Source organism: Centroberyx gerrardi, chromosome 24 (assembly GCF_048128805.1).
Source record: "Centroberyx gerrardi isolate f3 chromosome 24, fCenGer3.hap1.cur.20231027, whole genome shotgun sequence".
In the NCBI taxonomy this organism is placed as follows: Eukaryota; Metazoa; Chordata; class Actinopteri; order Beryciformes; family Berycidae; genus Centroberyx; species Centroberyx gerrardi.
The window spans coordinates 11160749-11188152 of NC_136020.1; the positions used below are offsets into that span (position 1 = coordinate 11160749).

At 44.4% G+C, this 27404-nt stretch overlaps 1 protein-coding gene across 1 annotated transcript in view; it reads left to right on the top strand.

Annotated features, from left to right (window-relative positions):
• The window catches only part of plxna4 (plexin A4), a 251739-nt gene that overhangs the window by 113245 nt on the left and 111090 nt on the right, over positions 1–27404 (top strand). The gene's annotated exons all lie outside the window — the stretch shown is intronic.

Genomic DNA, 27404 nt, shown 5'->3' on the forward strand with positions numbered 1-27404 from the left:
AGGGCCATATCAAGATGGTTGTGTGTGTGTGTGTGTGTGTGTGTGTGTGTGTGTCTGGCTGTGTATCCATACGTGACTCAGACTGTGTAAGAAATGAATTCTATAGGTGTGTGTGTGTGGACAGACGGGTCTTATCTCCTGTTCCGCGAGGCACGCTAACACACTGCTTTGCTCAAGGACACGTTTCATCACACCGCCACTGGGCACACTCTCCCCAAGTTATCCACACACACACACACACACACACACACTCACGCATGCATAGACAGATAATAGATGTTTTCAAAAGAAACCATCTTGGCTGTAACAGAACATAAAACTTTTGCTCCATGTGGAATAAAGAACAACCAATGCTAAAAGTCTCGCCACACTGCAATTGAACAAACGACGAAAAAGTTGCACACACTGTGACAACGAGCCGCAATAACTATTTGACCTTGACAAAGTTCAGCGCTTTCAAAACTATCCTTGGCATGTTAAAAGGATTCCGCATCCACAAGGGCTCTCAACCTGAATCATGTGCTTGTGTTAAACATGTTTTACAAATGTCTTTGGTATGCCGCCACATTAAAGGGCTTTAGAAATGCAATAGTGTTGGATTTATTTCAGTATGATTTATTGTTGGTGTGTCTTGTTGGTAACATGATAACTGCTACTGACCTGCAGCAATGTTGGAGGAACATTGATGGAGTTTGCGTGTGTGTGTGTGTGTGTGTGCGTGTTTGTGTGTGTGTTGCTGTTGTATCAGTGGAGCCTCCCTCTGGCGGTGTGTGTTAATTAAAGTAGCGCATGGTAACCTTGAGAGAAGCCTGATAACGTTCAATAATGTCGCGTTTATTACTGTTCTAAGCCTCTGGAACACGTGCGCACATGAGCGTGGGCGCACACGCATATTAATTTACATGCGTGCCGTGGATAGACACTTGCGCATAAACACTTCACACACATACACACGCAAACCCACATGTACTATATCAAGTCAGTAGAGCATAATTAGTCCTGCCAAAAGATGTTTGTTTTGTTTTCGCTGTGCAGTTTTACACTAATGGACTCTGCTAATGAATGGATCATGCACTATAACACCCCTCCATCCCTCCATCCCTCCATCCCTCCCTCCATCTTTCCATCCAAGCTCTCTTCATTATGTTTACACAGTGGCAGCGTCAGTCATAAAAAGCTTCTCTGGGACCCTGCATTTATTCTAATTAACTAGCTTATTATTGCATTATATTTCATTATATTATATAACTGAATAGTGAAGAGGACAATGGTGTAGTTGATGATTGAAAGGGCTTTGAAAGTCCTCCAACCCAACTCCCCCATCTCTGCCTCTATGTTTGTATTTTTCTCTCTTTATTGCCCTCCCTCCCTCTCCCCCTCCCCCTACCTCCCCTGTTGTATGATTTGTTTGTGATCGGCTTTGTTTTGAAGTCTGAACAGCATTGTTTTTAACTGCGCTTATTGAGGCACTACAGCCTCACAAGCTCATCACAGTGAGAGACAGGTCAGTACACCTTCTCACTGACAACAGCTTGACCTGAGCGCTGTCACCTAGCATGATGCCAAATAGTCAAACCACTGTGTCAGTTGCATCTGCCACTGGATGTCATGCAAGTCACTGTGCGGAAAATGTAATGAATGAACGAATAGCTAGTTCATCAGCTCAGCAGTCTTTTTTATTTCAATTATGCTTTCCATGCATGCCATGACAGATGCTAAGGCAGCACTGGCACAACTAACTCAGCTCAGTAGCTTCCATTGCTTATGATTCGACTGCAAAACGTAAGTGCATGCTGCTTACATCACCACCCCTAAGATCAGCCTCCAAAGCTTATTGAACCACATGGGCTTTCTTCAGGCCTGCCTTATTTCTTATTGTAAAAGGTGGCTAGACATGTCATTAGCTGTGATCATCTTGCAAGATTTTGTCTGCCGCGCGAGGCTAAAAGTGCTTCGTTCAGTTCATTTTTGCTCTTTTCACTTAGGCAAGAAAATATGAGAAGGCCACATGTCTGGCACAGATAAAATAGATGTACTGTATTGGTAGTGTCCTGATAACCTTGTGGCAGCACTGGGTTAGAGTATATTACAGCGAAATTGCTTCTGTAGGCCACATGTTAGAGTGCTATGTTGTATGGCTGTGTGACCTCCAATAGGACCGGCCTCAGTGGAATAATACCATGATATTCAGCACAGAGAAAAGTATGTAGATGCACACATGCAAGCATAGAAACACAGACACACACAAACAAATACACACAAACACACCACACACATGCATTCATCTATGCCAGGGACAGGATGCTGTTAATTGGGTTATGTTGTCATTCAGAGGGAATGCGAGCTGCTATAATGATGGGATCAGCAGGCTGCCTGTGTTGTGTGTCAAAATGTGATCCAGTTGTGTTTCGGTTCAGGGCATTAGAGGACGTCCCTGAATCTGATCATATCTGGGTTCTATGTGATTTCCTCTTGTCACCCAATACCTCGCATCTGAACCAGAATCAGCTGGTGAGATCATTCGGATCACAGCGGGTTCGGCAGCATAAATAAAGATAGGGGAGGTGAATGGGGTGGGGGGATGCGTGTGTGTGTGTGTGTGTCTGTCCATTCGTTTCTGTGCGTGTGAGTGTGCACATGCTCGTATGTGTATGCATGCGGTTTCTATATGTGCCTGATAAGAATCTATACACTGTGTGACAGCCAATATAAATCCTTTTATGAACATCTTTATCAGTCTGATGGGACCCTGCTCAGGTCAGATTGTTACATCAAAGTGACAGCTCTGCCTTTACATGTGGCTCTCACAGACAGAGATATAGATAGACTTTATTACTCCCCACTGCCTCTAAAGCCACATAAGCTTCTCATATCTCAGCAATATAGTGGAATTATGATAACACTGCATGCTATATCACTATCAAGAACACAGCATGAAATGATATTGACTGCAGGTCAAGGTAAAAGTCTAAGAAATCAACTTTTTGACAATAATGTTAATAATAACGTCCCAATAAGGAATTGGGTTTTTGCTTGTTCCCCTCCGAGGTCAAAGCACATGGTCAGTTACACAACAGTCCCCTCGGAGCTGGTAGGGATTCAGGATTTTTGCTCAAGGACATTTCAGCAGGGCGGATGTTTGCTGACACAGGGGCTTGATAGAGCTGAAGGGCGATCACCCTGCTCACCATGCCACCCTGCTGCCCAGAAACCCAAACATGGTTTTAACATGGTTTTAACATGGCTTAACATGAAGGACAACGAAGGCTCAAAATCGGAAGCTGGCAGTCTGTTTTAGCTTCAGTTGAATCTTTTGATGTAAAATCCATATGACACAATACATCATTAATCAAGCAAAGAAGAGAAACTTGAATTCATTGTCCAAGCAGAAGGGTTTCATTCCAAAACACTACAGTATATGGAAAGAGGTTTTAAGCTGACTTTCTCATTCTGTGAGAGAACATCTAACATTTTTCAAATGGTGGATATCTCATTTTGGAATGAAATGGAAATATGTAGGACTACTGAAATAAACAATAATAAACAATACTATACAGTATACTGTAGCAGAGTATACAAGATTTTAATATATGCCAAAACATGCAATATATTGTTCTGATATATTGTAGAAAAGTGGTATCAGATAGCAAAAACTGTACTTTTAAACAGTACATGTATAAATATACCAGCCTAACATTTAAGTTAATAAGATATGTTGAACGTTATCATTCCAAAACCTTCCAAGACCTTAGAAATTCATTTTTGCCATTTTTAAATTAATCTATTAATCAGTCACCATCACAAATTCATTAACAAGCTCCCCGTGCAAATACTACTCTAACTGCCAGACAAAGGCAAAAAAAATTAAAATAAATGAAAATGCTATGAACATCCTATGGCATAACTAAGGCTCTGGATGAGAATAAACTGAATGAGAAATCTTTTTTCCCCACAGTGAATCTTACTGTTATGGACACAGTAGCATAATGTGACATTTCAAGCCCAAATGTTCTTCCCCAGACATTATCTGACAGTCACATCATCACATCATGGTATTATTAAAACAAAATTCACTATGAGAGCATGAAATAACTACTTGACTACAAGACTCTCATTTGCGTCTGTAAATAAAATGAAACAGAACGAGTTCTTTCTTCATCTCGCCAACAAAGTACAGAAGTCACAGTAATGGCTCTTCTCTCCTCTCTTGGCCTAACCAAGAGTGACATTTTTATAATTACCATTCTACTTCACCACTGTGGACCAAACCACTGTCATTACTAATTCATTCAGGGAGGGTGGAGGAGGAGAAGAAGAGAAGGAGGAAGGGAAGGAGAAGGGAGGGAGAGAAGAAGAGGAGAGTATGGGAAGAGCAAGAGAGGGGAGGGAAGGTGAAATGGGGAGGAAGAGGGAAAGAGAGGAAGGGAGTTAGGGAAAGAGGAGGAGGAGGACAGGAAAAAAGGGAGGGAGAGAGGGAAGACAAGTCTGTGTTGATCCTGAAGGACATTCTTGTCTTGTTTTTTAAGGGAGGAGGAGACCAAAATAGATGTGTGTGTGAGAGGAAGTGAGGGATGAACTCTCGTATCTTCGTCTCTCCCACTTGATTCCCTCCGGGTTTCTGCTACTGGTGGGGGACTGCAGGTGGACTCTGCCTTCTCTCTCTCTCTCTCTCTCTCTCTCTCTCTATCTCTCTCTCTCTCGCTCTCTCCTTCCGTAGTCCTCGCCATGCCGCACCGGCCCCTGTTGCCATGGTAACGCGGGGCGAGCCGAGCCATGCAACGGAGGGATGCAGGGAGGGAGAGGGAGAGGGAGGTCCGGAGGGATCCGTTCTTCCGTCTCCGTGATCTTCAGGGAAGAGGGTGTTCCCACTCAGGTCCACCTCAATGAAAAGAGAGATACGAGAGATATCTGCCCTCCTCTATTTCTCCGCTATTTGCTGAGGCTTCAGTGTTGAATTTGGCATCCATAAAGCAAGGGAACTAATGGAGCCTACAAGGTGAGGGACAAGGGGAAAAACTGAAAAAAAAGTTTAAAGTTGAAATGGATTGAAGCCTTCAGACAGAAAACACTATAAATCCATTTTCAGATGAGTGCTGCTTTCAAATCTCATCGTCCAAAAACTGCAAATATGAGTATTTTTAAGTTCATAGTTAAATACTGAGGTGATTTTATACTTTTACTCTAGGTCATGTATCCCATTGACTCATTCCAAGTCATTAGAGTTGATACAACTGTAGTTGCAGCAGAAAATTTAGCTGGAAAATAGGCAGACATGCAGTTGTTCATCTGAAGGCTTAAGCTACTATCGTATAATGTATGTTGCTCTTGTAAAGCATACATGGTGTGTGTGTGTGTGTGTGTGTGTGTATACAGACCCTCTACTCTCTCATGTCAATAGAAGCTCAGTGTCTGGAAGCTGAGAGCCTCAAATGCCCTTTATAGCTAGTTGCATGGTGTTGTGTGTGTGTGTCTGTCTGTTTGTTTGTATAAAAGCTGCCTGAGGATAAGCTTATTAACACCAGTGAGCAAAATGGGAGTGCTAATCAGATGGCATTTTAGGCACAGTCGGGAGTGATGTGTGCACATGTGTTTGTAGCAGTATGTACTTTCCAACAGGCAGACACACACAGAACACACACACACACACACATACACAGAACAATCCAAACAACCAACCAACTCATTACCAACTCTCCCTGCTTAGCAAAGGAAAAGATAACTGGAAAGCGGGCAGACTGAAAAAGCTGCCTTGCTTATTCTCCTGGCATAGCCTGACTGTTGAAGCCAACGTCACTACGATTAGAGCATTTTATTGAACTGTCTTGAATAGCGGCCTGGCCTTGTTTGTGAATAGACACTGACTTCCTGGTCATTCACTGGAGCATCAGGAAGAGATTTTTTTTGTACGCTGGAGGTAAAAGCCGTATAACTGAAGGGTTCGTCCCTCACCTGATACAAAAAAATAACTTCACCTTGGTTTATTTTTCACATGAAAAACACTGAAAGTATCTTCAGAGGGCGACTATTTTAAATTCTGTCTGTCAAAAATGTAAAATATAACACTTTTGATTCTAGATAAGATCATACACATTTGAGAGTAAATTAGAATAAAAAATGACAAAGGACATTAGGACAAGGTTTTTGCCAGTCGAATGTACAGTATCTGCAGTTGTAGAAATTCATTGTTCTCTACAGCCATTGGTCAATGTCGTAGCTTAAACCAAGCCTCCAGCTATGTCCATTGTGTTTCTGACTGCACCAGTGTCACAGTGTGTTGCAGCAACAAACGACAAGCAAACCACCTTCTGCCTAAGCAGACCTTGTGTCCCTGCTTTGTGTTCTTCACACACTAATCAGGCTAATGGTCAAAATCTTACCAATTGTAGCACCAAAACATGTGTGTATGCGTGTGCGAGAGAGACTGAGGAATTGTATGTGTGTATGCATGGGTATGAGTGCACGCGCGCACACACACACACACACATGAACGAGAATTAACCCCGTGAAGTGAGGGGGATAATTCCATGGTAATTAGTGCTCTATGTAATCAGTTTTTATTTTCCTGTGCTGTTGTTAGGCGCAGCAGACAAAACAAAAGGAGGCATGCATGCATCTCTCCCTCTCTCGCCCCCTAATTACAAACATATCCAATTAATTACACACAAGTCCCGCTTTCATCTGCGTGCACGATGTGAGCGGGAGAGATGAGAATGCAAAGCAGTCAGGCAGGAGCAGTGACACACACTAATAAACAAAGATGAAATTAATAATTAGTCACACACTGGCATCATATGTATGCACATGCACAGCCAAGCTCTGGAGTGGTTGCTAAAGAGAAACATGTTGGGTATTTGTGACCCCAATGATGTTGAATGTGTGTCGACTAAAAGTTAATGTCGTGCAAGGGGGTTGCGTGTAGGTACTGATGGGAGAGACAGGTTGTGAATTTTCCTTTCCTTCTGGGTGTGTGTGTGTGTGTGTGTGTAAACATTAGGATGAGAGAGCCCCATAGCTTGTTCTATCAGTAGGGGGATTAATACACACCTGCTGTTGAAATCAAACAACTTACCAGTGTCCTCCAAGCAGCTTCTCTGTACATCTCTCTCTTGCACACACACACACACACACACACACTCTCTCTTTCTCGCTCTCTCTCTCTCTCACCATTTCTCCCATCAATGTGACTCAGGCAAGACTATACTTAAGACTCATAATCCATTTAAAAAAAAGTAAGGGTTCCTTTATTTCGCTCTCCACTTTGACCTTGCAAACCACTTAATGATGCTGTATTCCCTGTAGTACTCAAACATACGCTTGTTTTAAGTGGAAATATAACCCAGGTTTCTTAAAATGTATTTTGTTTCTTTGTTGTGGTAGGTGCCTCAGTCATCATTATTGCTAATCATTTTAATTCTAGCAGCAGCTAACACAACGTTATGCTCTTCACATCTTCAAGATAAAACAGTCAAATTATCTGCATTCTCTGCATGTTTTCCCTCCTGCTCTTTTTATTTTCTTCTTCTCTCTCAGCTCACCTACCTACCTCTCCCCCTCTTAAAAAAAAATCATTCAGTGTGTGCATACAGATTGCCCGAGTAAATGCCAGCCTCAATTACTACCTTATTGTCCAATGGAATCACTTCTCCCTCGGCTCCACATTGCACTTTCTCTCTTTTCTCCCGCTCCCCCACATCCTCCCCTCCTCTTCCTCTCCCTATCATGCATTCGCTCGTTTTTTTTTTTTTGCTGGAGAAAGTGAAGGCCTTTGGGTCTTGTGTTTTTCAATTACATGGGGTGCAGAGAAGGAATGGGGTGGGGTGGGGGGGCGACAGAGAGAGAATGCTAGCTGTCTTCTAGTCTCTGAGTGTCCCCCTCAGGGAGGCTGTCCAGGTAAAGCAGAACTGTTTGTTCTTATTTAGCGCCTCTGGCTGGCTGTGATTTAGCCTGGCCTGGGACTGTAGGGTCTGAACACAGAGGAAACAGCCTTGTTGAGGAGAGAAGAGGAGAATAAAGGAGAGCAGAATTGAGGTGGACGGATGGCAGAGGATATAGGAGACAAAAGGGAAGTGGGAGAGGAGAGGTGATAGAAGGGAGGAGAGACAAAGGGGGACATGAGCGGAAGGGGTGGATTGGGGAGGTGAAAGGAAAAGAGAAGGAGTGCATGTGAGGAGAGGAGCAAAAAGAGGGGAGAAAAGAAGGAGCCAGTGTTGGCGGTTGTCTGTTACCAGATTGACCATGGAGAGGTTTGGCTGACTGGCGTGGATGTGCGCCCGCCACTTGTGTCTGAGGTCATTCATGTATGCGTGAGAAAGATGGAGACGGATAGACGAAGCCCGAAGTCATTGTCAAGCTCAAGTGACAGTAATGATTGTGCTCTATGCCCTTTGACCCTCTTAGGTCATAGTGTGGAGCCTAGCGCTACTCCACAGGCATTTCTGCCCCAGGGCCAAGTGTCTTTGGCTGTGAAATGGTTCTCAGTCTCACCCTCTCAATACCAAAACCACCGTGAAGTGGACTTTAGCCTGTGTCAATGACTCCTCTTCATAGACTCCTCCATTATCACCAACTCAATAGCTATGGCCGCACGCATTCACATCAGTGGCATTCTTTGGATGGTCTGGCTCAAGCCCTTTATCTCTGACACATACAGAACATCAGTTCAGGTTATTAGGGTTTTTGCGAGGTTGATTAGCCATGCGTTCTTTCAGTGTGTGTGTGTGTGTGTGCGTGCATGTGAGGAATCCAAAGAGCCATTGTACCCTTATTTGAGTTTTGAACACCCCCCTGACCCCCTGTGATGACTGACAGGCCCTTTGTCCAATAGAGAGGCCTCACTCAGACCCCTTACTGTGGCTCCAGTTTGGTTCTGGCATTGGGTTTTGTGGACTCTGAAACTTTGTCTGAGTCTGGATTCCTTTGTGGTGTCATTGGATGTTTGCACCCATGCATGCACGGACACGCACATGCACACAAACTCTCTCACGCACGTGCACATGCATGTGCACACCCAGACACACACAGACACTCACGCACCTTTGATCTTTGCACACACCAGTAGAGCCCTCGGCCCCTTTGCCTTTCCCACTGTCCGTTCCTGTCAAGCCCTATGGCTTTTTGTCCATTCTCTCGCTCCAGTGACAGTAGCTTTGTCCCCCATTAAAGCCATGCAGTAGACATCTGCCTTGCACAGCCCCAGGTGGCCTTACAAGTGTATGTCAGAGCCAATTTACTAATATTGAATACAGTAGTACACACAAGTCCTGTTGATTGTAATGCCATGAATCAACTGGTGTCCAGTTATTTCCTCCACCAATACACTATACTATAGCTTTTTTTTTGGTTTGAATGTATTCACTCGTCATTGTATGGACATAAACTGTAATTTAAAGAGAAAGAGACAGAAAGAGCTTGGAAGCATTGGTGTATTAATTTAATCCCAGGACAAATGGTCTCATAAAATTGCGCTTTCACTGGCTTAGCCTCGCGTCCCCTCGCCACGATTCAAATACACAATGTAGAATTACCACCCAACTCCTTTGTCCTGCTTAGTTAACCCTTTCCATTCACCTGGCTGCTTTAGTGGGTTTTCGAAGAGAAAATTATGAGGTTTTTACCCCGTTAATAATAATAATATTCATATCAGCAGGTAATTACAATTCCCTCAATGGAGAGTTAATCCACGTGTGCCCTCTCTGTTATCGCCGCTCATACCGGGGGGGCTTTGGAGGTAGGCCCATAGAAAGGCCTAAATTACTCTTTTATTCTGGGAGCGCATACACTTCCCTTTCAGTGCATAGGTGCACATGTATACACACACATGCTCTCTCTCTCTCTCTCTTTCTTTCTCTCTCTCACACACACACACATACACATGCACACTCTCCCTTCTCTCCTCATTCCCCTCTCATCAGCACCATATCTCCCTCCATTTCCCCGTACAATAGCTGTGCTGTATTATAACCGTCCCTGAACCCCTCCAGCCCTGCTCTCTCCCCAGGTCCAGACTATGACACAGTTGGCTGGGGCAGAAGAAAGACCCTCTGGCCCTGCCTCATTAAAATGGTAAAGAGCTTGAGGAGGAGAGGGGAGCTAATCCCTCTACCAGTCCCCTCCTAGAGCCCTCATCTCCTGGCCTGAGACCCCTAGGCACACACTCACACACACATAGACACGCACATACACACACAGATCATGAGGAGTTAAGGAGCTGTGACTGGGCTTGCTAAAATACATAGCCCCTGGGTGATGGGAATGATAGGGCTCAAATGGGACAGTCTAGGGACTGGGACTGAAGGAAAATGGGTTTAGAGGGGCAGCAAAGCTGACTGGGCAGCTTCATTGATTTTAAGTGTGCATGGGTGCTTTAGCAATACACAGCTGTCCAATGGGGAAGTGTTCCACCCATAGAGTGTGATGCTAACCTTGCAAACATGATCATATAATACACGCCATTTTACTTCAGGAGAACATTTTTTTCTTTTTAGCACGCACATTCAGAATAGTCAACCCCCAATATTACATGCCAATGGAACTGCACGAAAAGTCAAACAATCACAGGAAAGCGTGTAAAAATCTGCATACTTTTCTGTAATTACCAACTGATCTGAGACTGTCTTAATTGCCCTTCACCATTCATCAAACAAGTACTACTGGACCCAGGTCTTTTTTCCGTCTTCTATCTAATAATTGAGGCTATTTGGCAGTTTTAATGAAAGCATACCGAAGCATCCATCTGAAGAAGTGTAATGGTTTTACCAAAGTGAAATATTGCTTCGAGGCCAACCCAGCCACGTCTACAATGCACGTCTGTCACTCACCCAGTCAATCAGTCAAATGGCTTGCAGAACAGGGAGAGAGAAAGGGGAAACACTGTTAATTTCCCCACAGACTGACATTACACAGGTTAGCTGAATAGTGACAACAGTAATACCCTGTATTATTACCACACTGGGAAGGCTAGCAAAAAAAACAGAAAAACATACACGCTGCAGTATTTTTTTTGCAGTATTAATTCCATTTATTGATTGCACATAAAACACTATAGTGCTAGTAACTTAATAATGCAGCAGTTGTTGTAATACATAATCATTACATGTACCAGGTATACGATTTAGACAATATTGGTTCCAGTAACTCTCCACAAAACATCTAGAACAATGGGAGAGGTAGATTGAGAAAATGGATGGAGGTGGGCGAATGTGCTTACTCAGCGGGCCCACCTGAAGACTTCCAGACAGATAATGGCGCTCAGCCTCCATCCCCCAGGACGAGAGAGGGAGAGAGAGAAAGATGGAGGAGAGAAGGGTGAGCGAAGCCATCTGTCTGTGTCCAAACTTAAAGCACTGAGGCAGCACTCCCCTCCAGACTCTGCAATTAACCCACTCTGGAGGTGGGAGGGAGGGACGCTCATTTAGCCCTGCGGCTGCTGCTCCGACAAGGAGACACTAGCGATGGTCTCTTTGGACCATATTGATGTGTTTGGCATTGGGAAGCAGGAGTGACACTTTATGCATGTGTTAGCTTTAAGTTGGTGCACTTACTCATACACCTATATCAAATTGTGAGACTGGAAAACTAACTAACTTACCTTTTATATGTGTGCGTACTGTACTGTGTCCATTCTGTGTATTGTATTCATACTGTACCATGGACTATTTGCAGTGTGCTGTATTCCACCTTTGCTGATTATAGTCGATGATTCATTTCATAACTAGTTACTTGGCTGCTCACAGCAATTTTATAACACCTCTTCAGTGACAATGAGCTTCCCACGGAGCTTGACGAATGAGCTGTTTTGTGGACGGCTTTAGTGACACAAACCGCTTTGCATAACGGGGCAAGGCCTTGCTCTGTGTATGTACGTATTTGTGTGTGCACAGGCAGGCTTTTCCTTTTTTTTTTTTTCTCCAAATTTCCAAATGCCACGCGAGAGGCCATTCGGCAGACTGTGAATCGCTATTCATTGGGCCTGCTCATCCGCGTCAACAATGATTTCTGAATCCGCACACAGCGGATGTGGATGGCAACCAAACAGACTCTGAAGGTCTGTTGAGAAAACTGCAGATAATTGAGGGCAATAAGCACCACACACTTGGTTTTGATGATGAGAATTATCATGGCATATATATTAATGTATTCATTAATTTGTGTAATTTTCAGTTTTCAGCATGGGGGGGTTCTGCTGAAGACCAAAGAATGGCAATTAAATTAATTTTCAGAAATAGCTAATGCATTCAATTTGTGAGTGTAAAAAGCACTGCTTGGAGAACAGTTTTGTTCTCCTCCCCATCCCTCCCTTGTTCATTTGGTTTTCCTCGCTTAACACTTTTCTCTATCCTTTTCTCTCTCCCTCTCTCGTCTCTCCAAATTAGTGTGTTGCCCCTGACGCCCAGGGATTTGAGTCTGGGAGCGAAGGCTGTGTGATTTTTCATTTATTTTTTGTTTGTTGTCTGTACACAGACACAGCATGTTTTTTCGAGTTGAGAGGAGATGAGAGGAATAGCGAGTTTGTATTGTAACTGGCTTCATCACTCAGCACTCCGCTCTTCTTCTCTGCTTGTCACTGCTGGCTTACATTTGACTGACATAGTGAACTGTACAATACAATGGTGTTGTATTTCAACAGTCTCTCGTTCTCACACTTTCACATGTACACACACACAACCGCACACACTCACAGTTCATAAGAGAAACTGACAGAGACACATGCACACACAAAGCCGTGCACACACTCACACACACACACACACACAGTCCTTATGTGTCAGCTGGCAGCTAGCCAAGGCCATAGTCATGAGGCTTTGACAGTAGATGACAGCAGTAAGATTAAAGGGTGTGGGAGTTGTGCGTATGACTGGAAGGATGGCTGGTCCATAAATAACACATGCAGGGATGTCCCCTTATACTTTAGAGCACCATCTCATCATACCGCCCCATCATAGTAGATAGACCTGGCACACTGAGGGAATTTGTGTGTGTGTCTGTCCACATGTGAGCATGTGAATGTGTGCCTGAAGGAGAGAGTAAACTTCAATGGAAGGGATAGATGTGTAAAAATACTCACACATAGGTAGCCATTTTACAAAAGTCCCCAAGAGGAATTGTTTAGAAAGTGCTAAAGTGGAAGAATAGATGGTAATTTCATTTGTTTCCAGTGCAGATCAACTTCAGTAATTTTCTTGAATCGATTATCTCTTTATGACAATAGTGGAGTGACCGTGGCATATTCTGCCTTATTTCAATTCCAATTTTTCACTTGTTTTATGAAAAATAAGATCTGAAGACTGAATATGAGACTAAAGTACTTGTTAAAATAAATGCAGGATGGGTGGACGCTTGTAGAGGCTATTTTTCTTTTGCACCTGTGAAGCACAAACACAGATGAAGAAAGCCCATTTGGTTTTAAATGTTCACAGATGCAGCTATCTAGACACACAGGCAGACACACACACACACACACACAACACACAACACAGTACACAACAATATAAATCCTATTCTCTCAGTAACCAAACCTTACAGTGCTCTCAGGTTGGACATAAATATTGTACTCCAATGGAACTACAGCTGGATACTAGCCCACTGACACAGTCCCCCCATGTACACAGGCACACACACACACACACACACACACACACACACTGGAACACAGCAATAAACAGCTGGAGGGCCTTCTCTAATTAAACCTGTACTGCTGTTTGTAAGCTGTCAACGCCTGTATGCGGGCAGACATACGCGCACATGCATACACGCACACACACATACACACATTTTCTGTTGCATTTACATCTCATCATTTATTCTTGCTCTCAAGGCTGAGTAAATTTCAGAGTGCTGTGTGGAGATGAGCGGCGCCTATCTGACTCAATTACACAATGAACACATCTCCAGGTGCATTACCATGCTGCCAAAGTAGTTTTTACCATTTGAGCATGCAAAGCTGGGGAAAAAATAACGTCAATTTATTCTTAAGATTGTAGGATCGTTGATCTGCTCAGTCGAAGTGTGTGTTTGTGCGTATTATGAGTGTCAAATAGTGAGGTTATGTGCAAGGGAATCAACTCAATTTCGTACTCTTTTCCCTCTGTCTCTCACTCCAGCTCTCTCTCTCTCTCTCCGCTTCCCTCCCTCCCCCTCCTCCTTTGAGTGACTTTCTTGGTTTTGTTTTCACTATTGTGTTATATGGTGCTTTCTTCACGCTTGTGAGTGTTCAGCGTGCTTGTGTTTGTGTGTCTGCTTACACATGTTTTTGTGCATATTGTGTGTCTGGGAACGTGTGTATGTGTGTGTATCCTTGTCTGTGTTTTTGTGTGTTGCATGTGCCAACGCGTGCGTGCGTGTGTGTGTGTGTGTGTGTGTGTGTGTGTGTTCATGTGTGCGTTTGCGTGTCCCCAGTGAGGTGCGCTCTCAGCTCTGAGTGGGCGTTTCACAGACAGCCGAGAGACCGGCGGGGAAATTTCCCATCAGCCCACGGTGCAGTGTGCAGTGCAGGTTAACCACTGAAGGCTCTGAAATCCATAGTCGCAGCACAACACAGTCTCTCTCTCTCTCTCTCCCTCTCTCTCTCTCTCCCAGCGTCTTCCACCTCTCTCTTTCTATCCCTCTCTCTCTCTCCCTCACCCTCTCTTCTCCGCTTTCCCTCGTTCTCTTCGTCTCCCTAGATGAATGGGAGCAGAGATGAAAAGCTTGCAGGAATGCTGGCAGACAGGCAGTGCTTTACAGTAATCTAACCTGGGGAAGATGAAAGCCAGCGGGGGAGCTGGGAATAGAGAGAGGGGGGAAAAAGGTGAGAGGAAGAGAACGGAGGGATAGAGTTTGGGGAGAGAAAGGAGCAGAAGGGGCTAGAAAGGGAGAGAAAGAAAGGGTGAAAGAATGGTGGGGAGGTAGAGGGAGTTTGGAGAGAGGGGGGAGAAAACAGGGTTGGAAAAGAGAGGGGGGGAGTGGAGAAAGGAAAGCTGATGGGCTAGATGGAGAGATGGGAAAACGGCTGGGAGAGAGAGATGGGGAAAGGGAGAGTTTGGGGAGAAAAGAGAGCAAAAATCGCTCAGGGGTGGAGGGAATAAAGAGAGAGGGAGGGGGAGAAGTGGAAAAGAAGAGGTAAAGAGACAACTTGGAAAGGAGAATAGAAGTACTGCAGAGTGATAGTGATAGATAGCAAGGGTGGAAGTAACTGTTACAATTACTCTTGTTGCTGTAATTGAGTAGCATTTTCTTGAAATTGTAGTTGGAATATTTTTTTTTAAATCAGCAATTTTATTTGTACTTAAGTATGTTTCACCTGAAGTATTGTACATTTTAAATCACATCCATTACAGAGTACAAATTTTGTCAGCTCTACATAATCATCAGAAACTGCCCAGTTGTAAATCGGCCAAATGTGGAGCCATTTGCAGTGAATGGTCAGTCAGCCGAGAAGAAAAGAGTATTTCTTTTTTTTTTTCTTTTTAATTAAAAGAATTTAGTTTGAACTCTGTCCTCTTGGCATTTTAGAATTGCCTGGGAAAGATCACATATAACAATATTCTCTAACTTTTACTCTGAGTACAAAAAAATTTTTTTACTTACTTACTTTACTTTTTTACTTTTAAGCAGATCACTCAAATAATCTCTACTTCAATAAAGCTTCAGCAAAGTAACAGTATTTCTGCTGAAGTAGGATATGATAGCAAGAGAGAGCGAGCAGCAGACGAGGTAAAACGAAAGAGGAAGACGAAGGGTAAGGTGACAATAAAATGGAAACAGACCATGAAAATGGACTGCAACGTTTTGGCATCGTAATTACTCAAAGTCATTGTCATTTGCGGAGCTAGATACATGGTGTAATTGCAGCTGACTGTCACACAGATGACAGCGGCCCAACACAAACCTGTGGAGCCGAAATTTCAGATCCTCTTCAGTGGAACAAACTCAATTGCAACACTGCTCACTGAACACTGAAGTAGCATCAAGTGTACCACTGTTGTCACTCGAAATGGCTTTGGCAGTGAGAGGGGGAGCGCTCTGTGTGTGTGTGTGTGTTTGTGTGTGTGTTTTCTTTGAATCATAATGTAGGTGGAGCAGGCCTGTCGCTGCTGTGACAAATCCCACCTCATGCTCCTTGTACTTCCTGTGCAGAACGAGAGAAGCGCACCGCGCCGAAACGCTCCCCCACCTAATTGAAATTTCGAGGTATAAGAGGATTTCTTGCACAACGCGAGCTGACAGGCCCCATTCACCAAATATCCTCTTAGGCTTCTCTCTCTCTCTCTGTCTCTCTCTGAGAAAGAATTAACTTTTATCTGTCTTTTTTAAGTTTTAGCGGAGCTTACACCCGTCTCCGTCTGAATCTTCTGCAGGTGATCTCTCTCGCTTCCTCTCAATCTCCCTTCTTTGTCTCTCTCTGCTTGCCCTCTCTCTCTCTTTCTCTCCCCCTCTCTCTCTCTCTCTCTCTGCTCTCTCTCTCTCTGCCATTCAGGCTTACTCTCTGCTCCGACGAGGGCTTCTTGGTTTACCTGCTTGCTCGTCATACTTTGATGTGTCACACGGTGAAAGGGCAGAGGAGAGGAGGTAGACAGGGAAGAAGGGAATGTAGATAAGAGGACTGGGAGATGGAGGAAGAGGAAGGAAGCGATGGCAGAAGAGGGAGAGAAGGAGGACGAGAGAGAATGATGGTCTGTGACTATTAGTGTCATATCAGCCGACTCAAACTCCCCACACCTACTGCCAATCGACAGCCTAGAGAGAGAAATGAAGAACAATATTGGAGCCATGGGTGCGTGCTTGAACAGATTTGCCAAAATATTGCAGAAATGAGTATTGACCCAGAATTCAATTCTCTGCAGTGTTTGATCGTGTGATACCCTGCACGGTGTGTGTGTGTGTGTGTGTGTGTGTACTCCTAGTTTATGTTCATTATGTTACACTACAGTAGCTCATATGCTCGCTTCTGTACTGTGTGTGCATGCGTGTATGCGTATGTATGTGTGTGTCCCTGTGTAATTATACATACAAATACAATTATGGTTATTGTTTGTGTGCGCACATGCCTGCATGCTCTTTTTACCAGTTCCCCCTCCTTTGTGATTAGATTACCAGCCGTCCTGAAACAACACGCTCATTTATTTATGGAGTGAAGTCATTTGACTCCCACTGTGAAGCCACCATTATCATGCGCGATACATGGCTGCTGCGCTAGGGCATAATGCATGGGCGTGAAAGTCTAATGTGCTCACTTGATAAAGAAGAGCTAATTTTAGAACAACCTCCCGTGGAGCCGGTGAAAGGACTGCTTGTACTGGTGGTGTCTCCATAGGATCAGCGACGGTCTAAGAGAACGAGAGGGAACGTGTTTGAGAATAAGGGTGAGGAAGCATCTTGGGAGTACTACAGAGAGTGGGATTATACTGAATGAATTCATGACCGGGCTTTCAATATTTTCCTTGGCTTCTTGAAGGAAAAATGGGTCGAATACATTATTTTGGTTACATCACAAAACTGGAAGAAATTGCCACCAAGCAATAAGTGTCACTCAGCCTAATGTATTACACTGATTTTCCCTGACAAGCTTCAAAAACCCTGTTGCTGTATTAAAGTTTAAGTAGGCCCGTGGCCTAATGATACAATTCCAATGTGTCAGACATAATTCAGGGTGAAGTATTGCACCGGGTGCAGGCGGACATAGAAATGAACTTGTGTTGTGATTAATGTGTTTGCCCGTGGTGGAAGTTTGGAGCGAGAATAAGAAAGGGAGAGGCGAGAGGAAAAGAGAAGTGACTTTAGGGTTATTCCACTGGGAATTGGTCTCATTCTTTTGGGTCCATTCTTATGCCTGTCCCTCTCTTCTTACTCTTTTTCTTTATCTCTCTCTCTTCTTGCTCTCTTTCTCTGTCTCACCCTCTTTCTCTCCAATGCCATTATTAATGCTGTTTGTGAATCAACACACATGCCTACAGGGTTAAATGCAGTGCTATTCCTCTCTCTCCCTCTGTCTTTTTCTCTCCCTCTCCTCCCCACTCCCCTTCTTTTTTACTCTCTCACTCTCTGCCTCTCTTTGTCTCTCTCTCTCTCCCTCTTTCTGTCCTTCCTTTCGCCAGCAATGCCATTTTTCACTTCAGTGGAAAAGCAGGTACATAGAGGGAGTGTGCCAGGATGCTTAATAAAGGAATAAAAGCAAGGAGGAGAGATGAGAAAGAAAGAGAACGGGCCCTTGGGGCTGAAAGCAAGGGAAAATACACACACAGACATACACACACGCGCACGGACACACACACACACACACACACACAGACAATGAGGAAGGAACACAGAAATCCGCACATGCTTATCTCTGAGGAATTGGTTGTGAGGTGCTTCCCTATTTAATTAGAAACTTTTGCAGGAACCTCATAAATCACCACAACATAAAACTGAAGGCTAGGCACTGAATGCCCACAGCGCACACGCCTGCGCGCACACACACACACACACACACACACACACTCACACACACACACACACACACACACACACACGCTCACACACACACACACACACAGGTCTTACAGTTAAGGCCATTCATGAATTCATGAGTATGTGTGATCTTCAGCTTCAGTCAGTGATCCATGGATTTAGTGTTTGTGTGTGTGTGTGTGTTTGTACCTTCCCCCTTACTGTGTTTACTTTGTCCTCTCTGCAGGGGGTGACACCAGTAGAATATCATACTACTCTCCTAGGAAATTACTGTAAAAATTTGTACTTTGTCAACATACCTAGTTAAAGAAGGTTTCAAATTACCATCATGTGACTCCCCTCTGTGATCAAACACACTGCAGACAGATAATACTGTGTTTAAAAACAGAGCGCAGGGTGCACAAATGCCACTGTGTTTGTGTGCTTATATGTGTGCACAGGATTGTGTATGAATGTGTGAACTTTGTGTGTGTGTGCGCGTGTGTGTGTGTGTGTGTGTTTGTGTGTGTCTGTGCACCCGAGCATGATTGTGCATCTGTCTCCAGAGTTATTCTGATGGCAGGTTGTGGTAAAGGGATCCAGGGTGATGTCTGGTCTCAGACAGCGTCTGGCTCTGGGCTCCCCATCTATAATTTACACACCTGGATATACACACACACACACACATACGCACGCACACACACTCCTCCCTTATGTCCTTCCTCTCTTCACTCCACTTTCTTTTCCACATTTGTGACTGGATGGTTAAGAGTTCAGGGGTATTGACTTTTTCTCGGCATCCTCTATTTGCACTTTGTGCGTGCCGTGCATGTGAGAGAGTGTGCGTGTGTGTATATGTGTGTGTCTTTGTGGATTTATGTATTTGTGCTTATCTCCCAGGAAACCAATCACACCCTTGAAGTCAATGAGCTGCTCTGTTTGCCCTGATAAACAAGCTGAAAATTACTATTGACCAGAAAGGAGAGGACAGACTGATAAACAGTGAAGGAAAGAGATGGAGATCCGCTGAAACAAAGCTTGGCCTGTTAGGAAGGGAGGAAAGAGTTTTCAAAGTCATGCCTTTACTTTGACTAAAGTTGATCTGAGCTTGTCAGTTAGTCACTATCAGACCTAGACATCTCTGCGGGGGTCTGGCCCTCCTCACCCACCCTGGTTGGATAGGTTGCTGATTGACAGTTATAGAAGCAGAGTATGGTCCATTGAGGAAGTGCCTGTTGAGTTGACCCGGGGAACAGAAAGAATGAACCCCTGTTCCTGTATAGTGACACACAAGCTTACATAGACATAGATAAAGGTCTTTCAGATTCTGGGGGTGGTTGTGAGATGGTCCTGTGCAGGTTGATCAAAGCCTGTCACCAGACCATTATCTGAAGGTCTAGCTATCTGTTCCATGTAAGATTGATCTAAGGTTTTCCCAACATTGTTATTTTTGTCTGTCAGATTAGTCATGACCTAAGGTTATCATAGGTCAGTTGTTCTTAGTCTCACTGGTTCAAAAGACAAATGGATCCTCTCATGATCCCCGACACAGGTATTCCCACACATAACTCTGAACTTTGACACCAAGCAGTAATTTTTAGATGTATCTTTTTTGGTTATTTCACAGCTTTTTGGAGGATACATTTCAGCCAGCGTTTCTTATGTTAATGTATTAGATATTAGATTTTAATCAGACCTAGTGGGAGGGCGCTCCACTGGTGATTCGCGCTCTAACAACTTGAAAAGAAGTACAGCGTGAAATATCCAACTGAGTGGAGAGAAGGACGATGATGATGTTTGGTTTGGGGTTTGCCACTATCATTAGAGCGATCAGAGGGCCTGAAGAAGATTTCACCACTGAGATGTCTTTTTTTTTAACTAACAAATAGATTGTTTTTTATACCGACCTGCCACACCTCTTCCTCTCCAACAATACCTTTTTTGAGGCCGCTTCCCCCTCCTCATCCTCATCCTCATCCTCTCTGGTTGGATTGGTTGCCGGTTGACAGTCGAGGAAGCCGGGTGTGGTCAAATTAGAAAAGTACCATTCAGTTGACCCGCATGACTCAGAGTGGAAAAGAATGGACCACCCTGTTCTTCCACAGTGACACATACGCAGGGCTTAAACGGCTTCCCAAACAAGCCTGCACGCACATATGCTCTCTATCCTTTGGACAGAGATTTTGGCTGGAGAGTTCCTCCATCCGAAGGCTGCGTGCCAGTTGTCGTGGGAGGAAAGGAGGCAGAGAGGGAGGGAGGGAGCAGTGTTGTTGTGGTAAATATAGAGGTGGGTAAAAATCATACTCCAGTTGGTGATCACCGAGGCAAACAACCACCAATATAGAAGAATTTATATTCATGGAAAATCCCATTTTCGTCTAACTTTGATCAGTCTGATACTAATTACTATCATGTATGCTGAATCCATATCGTGAAGGTTCACATCAAGTAGCTGCTTAAAAATGTATGTAAATTAAATGAGGGAGGACGAAAGAGAGCGAGCGAGAGTGATATTGCATCTCTTCTCTTCTTCCTCAACCTTCTCCACCTCCTCCTCTCCCCCCTGCCTCTCCAACATCAAAGCTAGCCGCCTCTTGCTCTGCCATATGTCCAGCATCCTGGGTCCTGCAATTCTCACAGGTGCGGGCGACACACATACTCTCACTTGCTCTGTCTGACTCACACACACACACACACACACACACACACACGTAAAATACACTCACACCATGGCAGGGTGTGATTATACTCAGTGGGCTGCATTTTGCCAGCCACACTGCTCCAAATGAATGGTATCCATAGCTTTGAGTTTGTGCACTGCTGAGTTGCCTGAAAGGCCAAGTCTTGATTCCACACAATAGGCTGATTTGGTGCCCTGACTGCTCCGGAGCACGTTGACTTCAATAATGGCTCCCAAAGCCTTTTAGCTTTCACACAATGGCCTCTGGTCACAAAATATAATGGGGTGGCACACCGCTCTGTTGTACCGCCACCGGGTTGCACCACTAATAGAGACACAGGTGGTGATGTGCGCTCAAATTATGCCGTTGCCTCTGTGGGGTCCTTGAGGCCCAGCCACTAGTTGCTGCAGCGGTGGTGGCGACAGCAGCTCTTATCCCTGCAGAAAAAGGGGGTAAGAACGGAGAAACAGGAGAAGAAATAATTGGTTTGAAAGAGAAGTGTGCGAATAGGTTTTTCTCAGCCAGGCCAGGTATTTGTCTGGGCTAAATGAGGTCTGTCAGGAGATCCCCGCAACCTCTCTACCTGTCGCCTGTAACACCCCGCTGCAGCTCTAATGAGACAGTGAAAGAGGGATAGGATGGAAAAAGAGAGAGAGGGAAAGAGGGACGAGGAATGAAGGAGCTACATCGAGAGAGACATGCTCTGACATCTTCCCCGCGCACTAAAAGTGATGGAATGATGCATATTGCGAGGGAAAAATGGCAAAACTGAAAACCAGATGGACAAAGAAATGAGGCAAGACCATAAGAACAGAAAGAGGCGACTGAGAGGAAAGGAGATGAGAAATGGAGCAGTTGATCATAAGGAACAGGAAAAAGAGGGAGAGGGAACGATTTTTGATTCCACAACCAATTGCCCAGACGTGGCGAGGCTTTGAACAGACTTTTTTTTTGTTCTTCACTAGGCACATCGAATGAGTGTATGACTGTGTGTGTGTGTGTGTGTGTGTGTGTGTGTGTGTGTGTGTGTGTGTGTTTCATCTTGTTGACTTAATAATAGCCAGCACAAAATTCCACACAGAGTACACAGAGTGCGGCGTGCAAGGCCACTTATGTGATGGCAAAAAATGGGTGCCACCAATTATCAAATACCAAGAGGTTTTGCAGTGAGAAATGAAAGATTGCTTTTCTTTAAAAATGGGGAGAGCGATAGAGAGAGAGAGAGATAGAGAGAGAGAGATTTATCAAACAGCCCAGCAAGTCTGCAAGGCTTCTTGTTTCCCGTCACATCCGACAGTGCAGAGGGAGAGTTTTCAATCTAAGTGTGCAAGCACACACAAAAGAGGGGGGGTTGGGGGTGGAGAGACAACATACTTTGCTCCAGGAGCAGAGGAATGGAGTCAGGAACAAACACACCCGGAAAGAGGGATAGAATGAAAATCTGTTAAGAAAGGAAGGCAAAAAGTAAATGAGAGAAACCGAGTGAGTTGTTGGAAGTCAAGAGGTCACAAATGTTCTGGAGATTGAACCAGCCAAAAGCCTGCGGGTGCTTTGCTCAACCTCCCGACTTAAGATTGAGATAGAACGAGAGTGAGAGAGAGAGAGAGAGAGAGAGAGAGGGAAAAGAGCAAAAAGGAAGGGAAAGTGAACAGTAGGAGAGAAGGAGGGAGAGTAATAAAAGGTGAGCTGTAAGCCCCCTGCCTGGCCACAGCGCTCTGAGGCAGCTCTGCAGTGAGGGGAACGATAGCAGGGAGACCTGTCACTCACCCATTGAAGCCAGGGGGGGGATGGAGGGAGGAGAGAGGAGCGGGAGGAGGAGAGGAATTAGGAGGCCTCCAGACACTTGTCCCCTTCACGTCCAACACCATCATCCCTCATGATAACAGTCTTGTTCCTCTCTCTGCCTCTCTCCCTTTCTCTTTTTCTGTCTCTGTCTCTCAGCAGGGGGATAAGGTTAGATTAGTAGGCCGCATGGACCTGCAGGCTAACAGGTATCACACCTCAAATGCCACGGCGGTCACTCAGCAAGCCAGGGGTCCGCTTGCGGCTCTCGTACACCGCACACACACACACACACACACACACACTTCTATACTGGCTAAACTTTGAAACTCACTAAAATTGATTGTCACCTCATTGAAGTTTTTTGTCTTTCTTCCTCTCATTCTCTAGCATCTCTTTATCCTTTCCCTTTTTCTCTCTCTCTCTTTCTCTCTCTCTCTCTCTCTCTCTCACACACACACACACATACACACACGGCTGGTAGAGACCTCTCCCACCCCACAGGTAGTAGCTTGAACAGTGTGTTGTATTGCTACTGCACCCCAGAGAGACCTGCTGCCACAGTCAGACTGATAATGTCTTCCTATCTCACCAGTTCCTACACTGTCTTACACTATTTCGTGTCCTTTTTTCTGTCTCTCTAGACTACAGTTATGTTGTATGTAGAAAGTGGGATCCACCTAATTACCCTTTTTCAAAACTAAATTCTCCCAGAATTTAATTTTAACCCTCTGCCAGTAAAGGAACCAGCCAAATTAAAACATCTGCAGCGGATTAACCTCAATAAAACCAAACTCAACAGGAGGGCCATTGTAGAGGTCACACCTCTGCATAGTTTTGACACCGCTAACGCGGGTCTCCATAGTTACTTCCCTGCTAACAATGACATTTCCCTGATCTGCACCCACAAAGCGTCTTTCCTCGCAGTGCAGGCATCGGGGGAAAGACGGGCGTTAATTAAAATCCTGCTGTGTAGCAGATATGCCTAATCGCAAACATAAAACAGAGAGTGGTGAATTAGAGCACAGAGCGGGTTCAGTTCCACTCAGTAGGGTTCTCTGCCCACTCATCCTCCTACAGAGAGAGGAGTCGAGACAGAGGCAAGGAAAGAAAATGGGACTTTTGAAGAGTGTTTTATGAGCTGACGACTTTGCTGCCATAAAAGGAAAGCAGTGAGTCGACGTCGTACATTTTACCTGCAACATGTCTCCAGTATAGATTGTTGCAAAACTTGACTTGTTAAGCCAACAGACACCGTAGATATAGAAGTGACATTCACATGTTAGTCAATCACTTACTCTTATTGTACAAAACCCCACATCAGTAGTGCCTTTCTGTCTGTTCCGTCTCCCCTCCCAGGTATTGTGCAGAATAAAGATCAGTGTTTATCGTCGATTGCCCCTAAAACCTCCTGTTGGTGGCAGGTGGCAGATCATCCCTGATTCCAACAATGCTAAACCGCCAGCCTGGCATCCCACTTCATTGTGCCACATCCTCCTTAATACCCACAGATTAACGTCAAATCATCCGCACTCCTCCGCTCGCCTTGCACCGGTCCATCTCGCCTAAAGCTATATATTGATGCATTGAACGTGGAACCGGAGCGTTTATTCCGGCATTGATTGACACTGAGAGATGGCTCCAGTCCGCCTCCTAGCCCCTTTTCCTTATATCACTCTCGAACCCCCCTTCTCTCTGTCTGCCATATGTTTGAGTGAGCCGGACAGATTCGGGGCAATCAGACAGCCACTATTGTATCGCTGTCGGGATGAGGAGAATGCATGGAGAGACACTTTGCCATTATGTAGTGAGGATATGTTGTTTCTTTTCTTCCTGTCTCTTTCTCTGTGAATTTTCCTTCTGTCTGTCTGGCTGTCTCTCTTTCTCAGCTATTGTTGCATGTCCTACCTTGCCTGGTTGAATAGCTAACGTTGTGCTGAGGTTTGACAAAGAGGGTCGTAATCTGAGAGAAGTGTGGCAGGTCAGGTTACGGTGGCGTTTGGCATGTGGGAGCGCTGTTGTTGCCGCTCCAGAATGTTTCTGATTGATATCTTGGGCAGGGTAGGGACCCAAGGGCTTAAAGAGGAGACCTCAGGGGAGCCCTATCACCACTTTAGGTCAGACCACTTACACTCTCTCAGGTCCTCACTACTCTTGACTGTCAAGCTTTTAAATATCCAATCACTTAGAGAGGTTTCCGGATTGCTAAAATTGACAAATCGAAAGATTTTTCCATAAAAGAACTTGGATGTGTGGAGAGTTGGGAGTATCCTCCGTAACATTAGCTAGTTGTCGCCTGCCCTAAATGATCTAGAAATTTGTAAGGTCACATTACCGCTGTAATTAGCAGGGATTCTTAAAGTTTTAATTGATTAAATTTAGGATAGAGACTCATTAAAATGTAGTGAACTTTTATTGTGTGGGCATCCACCAGAAAAAGGTTAATGACCCATTTTGGCTGCTGACCAGTATTTGAAGAAGCACTGGCTTTAACATTGCACAGTTTCAGAGGATGGGTGGAATTCCTCACACAATGGTTGTGGTAATTTAAGTTCCCCAGCATGTCGCATGACTTTGGACGACATTCTCCTCCAGCCCACTCATCTCAGTGTGGTTGCACGGCCCACATTATACCATGGTGATACTTTAGTCAGCAGCTTATTCCGGCTTTCATCACCAGCATGTTGGTCATGGTGTGTGTTCCAGCCATGGTGTGTGTGTATGTGTGTGTGCGTGCCATGCGTAACAGACCGCAACTCTGTGTGACTAGCATTCCTTTTGCCACCCTAAATCCATGCCATGGCAACAATAAGCAAGGACATAAACCCTCTCTCTCTCTCACACTCCCTCATTCAAAAACACATAGTTCTTCTCAAGACCAGTGTCCACTACCTGTAGTAAATGTATGTTTAAGGAAGGATGTCTTCAATATGCTGTTTCCCATGTGTACCTCCTACATTTCTGCACCATCTATACACTGGTAACCAGATCTCCCACATCTGGTCTCCACAGTACATCAGTGGTCCAGAGGGGATAGCTTTGGGTGTTTATTTCCTGCACTTGGCCACCACCATCATCCACCCTCAAACTACCACAATAACAGTTTTTATGTCTTCCGAGGAGTCACTGTGGACCATCCGTCTCGCCACTTGATGTAAAGTGATTTCTACAAAACGACACACCATCACACACAGATTATCCAAAATCAATGGAAGTGCTCAGATGTGTGACGAGAGGTTCTGAGTGTGAAAGGGCAATTGTCACTGAGGGAAAGTTCCAGAGGGGCAACAACATTATTGACTTTGGGTTTGGAAAGTGTTTTTTGGACTCAACCAACAACAAAGCAGATAATCAAGGCTTTGACATTATAATTGCTAACTATTCTTTTATTCTTAGATTTGTATGTTGCTTGTTTGATTGATTTTTGCATATTTTGCTGGCATCAGTGCTTTTGGCATATTATGGTGCTTGATGACGAAAACAGTTTAAGCACATGTCTTGCAGCCATTCCATCACTGTAGAACTGGGCATGTGTGATGAGACATGGACTCCAGCAGTGCATTTTTGGCTGCCCCAAAATGGATGCCATGCAGAGCCTGAGGAAGTACCGTAGTTTCCATGTGCTCTGTGGTGCGCAGTGCCAGTAGGAGGAAACTGAGAGAGGGTACTCCTGTGGTTTTCACACCGGAATGGCTTTCCTCTCTGTATCACACCTTCTGCTAGCTGTTAGCCCCATAGCGAGAGAAGTACTCACTTTGGGCACATTATTTTTCATTGACAGATCCAAGACAGAAATGCCATCTGCACATTAAGTTACATCCAAGGATTTCTATCTAACACTGAAACTATTTTACATATTTATTTACAGTCATCAGTGTTACTGACATACCAACATTGACCCTCACATTTTATTATGACAGTATTTTCCCAAGAAAATTGAAGATTCAGCTAATCTCCGAAGGTCTAAATAACTATCTGAAAACACCAGATCATTTTCTGGATGTCTGTTCTTTCATTGGTGAGAGTGAAAAGATACAGAGGAATGTTTGAGGTCAACTACTTATGTGTGCCACTCTTCTCACCTAAAGAAAAACCTAGAGAAATTCTATATTGAAGTCACTGTGATTGTGTTTGAAAAGTGGTCCATCTCCATCAGTGGGAAACATTTTTATAATTTGCTATTTTTGATATTAACCTTAACCATTCAAAGGATGAAAATACAGTACATCCGATGATATATCGATAATGTAGTACAGTACCGGGTGTAACCCAGTGTAAATGCCCCCCATTCTGCATCAATACTGCATTTTTACTGCAGGAGCCAATGGCAATTCTTTCTTGAGTGTTACACAATAGAACAAAATCTGTATCACACACACAAAACCATAGTTACCAGACTATTTCTTGTATTTTCTGACTGCAGAAAAGGGAAAACGATGACCCTTCTTCCTCTATTTGTCTTCTGTGCTAGTATTGGTGTAGTTACCCACCTCGTCCACTAGGGGGACAGGGTTTATGGCTGTGTTGCCGTACAGG